Raw genomic sequence first — 4,531 nt, forward strand, 5'->3', positions numbered from 1 at the left:
GTTAGGGGAACGGGGCACTTCCGGTGCGTCACTTCCGCCTCCTGCAACCTCCGAGGAGGGGGCACCAGAGCAAGAGGGAGGAGCCTCTGGGGTGACAGGCAGAAAGAGATGGCCACGTTGCTGTTTATGCCACTGGAAAGGAGAGAAAATACTGTAAATCCCAAGAAAGGTAGTGGTTTAGGCCATTTTTTGTCTTAGATTGGAAACTTCTTAAGGACAAGGAGTTCTGTTTATTAAAATGAGCTTTATTGGTGCAGTTTTCTTAAAGAGCTTCCTGACAAAGGATGATAAAATATTGTTGCCATAATAGTACAGCTGGAAGGTTGTTGTTAGAACATCACCATTTCGCACGAATCATAGTCATGATTGATTTAGGCAAATAAAAGGAAATAAAATAAGGATGAAAAATGCGACACAAATGAACTTTGGAAATATGTTAAGTGAAAGAAATCAAACACAAAGGACCACATATTGTATGATGACACTTATATGAGATGTCTGAAAGTAGATTTGAGGTTGCCAGAGGCTGGAGGGAGAGTGGAAGGGGCGTGACTGCTAATGGAAGCAGACTTTCTTTTTGGGGTGTTGAAAAATGGGATGAGATAGTGGTGATGGTGTACAACTTTGTGAACATACTAAAAACATTGAATACTTTAAAATAATGAATTTTATTACATGTGAATTATATCCCAACAAAACAATTGTATTAGACAAGAATGATCAAAAGATGCCAAAACTAGCTTCTAAAACATGAAGAACAATATTTACATAATCTCAAAATAACTTCCCACAAATTATATATTAATTACAAAGATGAAAAATGTTTCCAAGAGAGAAATGATCAAGATCAACCACCAAATCATCAAGACTAACAGGGGGCCTGGTGTAGCGGTACACACTTATAATCCCAGTTATTTGGGAGACAGAGCTACAGAAGATCTTGGCTTGAGGCTAAGCTGGCAAAAAGTTAGTGAGACCACATCTTCATTAATAAGTGAGGTGTGATGGCACATGTGGTGTAATCGCAGCTACTGGGAGGCATAGGAAAGAAGATCATAGTCTGAAGCTCACCCTGGCCAAAAAAACAGGATCCTATCTAAAAAACAACTAAAAATGAAAAAGGGCTGAGGGTGTAGCTCAAGTGGTAGCAAGCGTGTCTCACAAGTGTGAGGCCCTGAGTTCAAATCCCAATACCCCCCAAAAGAAAAAAATCAGAAAGAAAAAAGGGCTAAGTTTTGGGAGGAATTGACATCATGTGCCTTTTACCATGATGTATTCATACACAAAAATGCATAATTTGCATTTGAGACAGACAAATTAATATTACTGGCTCATGCTTTAGAAGATATTAATATGAAAGACAAAGACTGAGGAATTATGCTAGATTAAAAGAGACTGAAGAGTCAGGGCACTGGTGACTCATGCCTGTAATCCTAGCTACTCAGGAGACAGAGATCAGGAGGATGCCAGCCCCAGGCAAATAGTTAGCCAGATCCTATCTGGAAAAGAAAAAAAAAAAAAATCACAAAAAAGCACTGGCAGAGTGGCTCAAGTGGTAAGAGAGCCTGTCTAGCAAGATTGAGGCCCTGAGTTCAAACCCAGGGCCCCCCCCAAAAAAAAGACTAAAGAAAGGTGGTTGTAGTGTCGTATGCCTATAATCCAAGCATGCAAAAAGCTGAAGCAGGGACTAAAGAGACAGGGCAACTAAATCTATGAGTGATGTTGAATTGGATCATGGATTAGGGAAAAATAGCTTGAAAGAACAATTGGCAAAATTTAAATATGAATTTTAGATAATAATATTGTAATCACTTCACATTTTTTGATTTATATAATTGTATTATGACCTTGTAAGATAATGTCCTTGTTCATAAAAAATATACATTTACATATTTACAGATAAAAGGAAATGACGTCTCGGTTTATTCTCAGACGATTGAAAAGATAGATGACGTCTATGGCCATACCATTGTGAACACTCTTGGTCTTGTCTGAAATAGCAGATAGCATTAATAAAGAAATATGGCAAAATTTTAACAATCAATGAATTTGGATACAGAACATTCAAGAGGTCCTTGTAATTATTTCAGAATTAAAAGTTTTAAAGGGTTGCTTGATACTTCCACAACTTTGCATTCTCACAATCCTGTAACAAAGGTAAAGGTGCACAAATCACTGAATTTTGAAGCATTCTCTTTCTTAGATTTAATGTTAAAGTTTCCAATATGTCCTTTATTTCACAGATTTGGTTTGGAATCTAATTGTTGCACAGTAGGTATGGAAACTGCAGAGAAAGCTAAGTATGACTAAGGGTTAAGGGAAGGGGGGTAATTAAAGGGAGGCTATTAATTGGAGGTACGGGTGGTGGTAAGGTTGTCAGAATTAGCATCCTTTCCCCATTTACCAGACACATCAACATTTAGTCATTTTACCTATTTTTGTAGCAAAATCATTGAACTTATTTTCTTGATGGTCCTACCTTGGAGTTTGTATTTATATATTTTCTATTGCTATGACAAAATTCCTGAGAGTGGGTAATGTATAAAGAAAGAGGTTTATTTGGCTCATAGTTGCGGAAACCGAAGTCCTAGATCAGACTGACTCATTAATTCACCCTTTGGTGAGGGCCACCTTTCCTGCATCCCATCTTGGTGGATGTTATCACAGTGGGAGCACATGCAAGAAAGAGATACAACATGGTGAGACAGGAAGCCAGAGGTCAGGGACAGGCCTGTCTTGCTCTATTGATAAGAACTCCTAGACCTAATCACCTTCCACAAGGCTCCACTTTTTAGAGGTTCCACCACCTCCCACCGTTGGGACAATGAAGATTAAGCTTCTAGTACATGAACCTTTGTGGACACACTCAAATCATACCCAAGCCATCACAGGGTTATTTAGCATTCAATAAATGCTTTATGCATAACTTTCTGAGATGTTTGTGTGTTTATAAGGTGTTAGTTTCATCTCCACTAGTAGATTGTAATTTTACTTTTCTACTTAGGACATTGCTATCTCTTCAAAGAACCATTACAATTTAGCCTAAATTGAATCATTTTCTACCTTGTTTTATTAAAATTTGATGCTTTCTTGATAGGTTAAATTAAAATAGAATTTCTATAAATGGAATCATGCTTTAAATACATTATGGAAACCCATAAAAAAATCCTTCATGAAAGTGAAACTGAACTCTAATTTAATTCATGTATTTTGCAAATCCAAACACCACAGGCAACTGTTTGTATGAAGTGGTCATATGAAAAGCATTCCTACTCCCTTAACTCTCCATTTATGACTAACTAGTTAACATCCACATCTATTGACTTAGTCAAGAGAATACAACTTTAGAGCAGTTTTAACCAGTTCCTGCCAGTCATCTCATTCAGATTTTTCTTTTGTTTATATATGCTGGATTTCTACCCTACTATTCCTTATACATTTTTTTGTAAAGAGAATTTCAAGGCAAACAATTGGCTTTGTTTCAGTTATTGAAATAATTCTTCTTTTAGATATGTTTGCCAGCCAAAACAAATTGTTGTTAAAAAACAACATTTGAGCTCTTAGGAGTTCTGAATTCTAAATGTAATTTTATGCCTGCAAACTACCACAGGACCTTTGCAAGACAGTGGTATCAAGTATAGGCCACTTCTGTAAGTATACTTCTTAAGATCTGTGTTTTTAGTTTCATATTTGTAAAAGAGAATATTACCTTCCTTCTTTTGTCTCACACGGTTGTTAAGAGGATGAACCGACATAGCAAGTGGGTAAGATTGTTACTAGCCCAGCCTAGCCTCAAACTCATAATCTTCCTGCTTCCCCCTTCCAGATGCTAGGATTATAGGATTTCAGGCATGTGCCACCATGCCTGGCTTATAGTAGGATTCTTACAAAGGCTTTCCTAATTGAAAAGCAAAGAATGATATGGGGACATTTCAAGAAAAAGGAACAGCATAAATAGCATAATTAATGTAAACACCCAGATGAGAGAAGTGCTTGTGTGCACAGGATTTTGGACTTTAATTCTGTAAACATAGACAATTGTTTTTGCTTTTAATTTTTAAAAATTTCTTGTGCCAATTATCTATGTATTATGTTTGAAATCTGAATTTATTGTTTTTGCCTGGTATTGGGAAAATACATTTGGGTCCTTTGAATATTTATCCCTTATTGCTGGCATAGTGTTAGTAAGCCATGTCAGTAGGGGGTTCTGGAGAGATATTATAAGACAGAAGGTCTTGTTTTCTAGTTCTGGTATGCTTGATTGGCAGGCCTCCGTACTTGGGTGGTTTCTTGGGCTCAGGCTCCTGTACTACACAGTAGTCAGCAGCAGCTACTGACTGTTTCCCAGGACACCTCCGCCTCCCTTGGTTTTTTTTTTTTTTTGAAGTACCTCTGGTGAGATACCTCCTCAAGAACAGATTTTCCTGGCATTCTGTTGGACAGATTTCCAGTAAATTCCAGGGAGCAGATTTCCACAATGTTCTATAGTACTGCAACACAGCAACTTCTCTGCCACACTGTGCCATCCCAG

Source organism: Castor canadensis, chromosome 11 (genome assembly GCF_047511655.1).
Source record: "Castor canadensis chromosome 11, mCasCan1.hap1v2, whole genome shotgun sequence".
Taxonomy (NCBI): domain Eukaryota; kingdom Metazoa; phylum Chordata; class Mammalia; order Rodentia; family Castoridae; genus Castor; species Castor canadensis.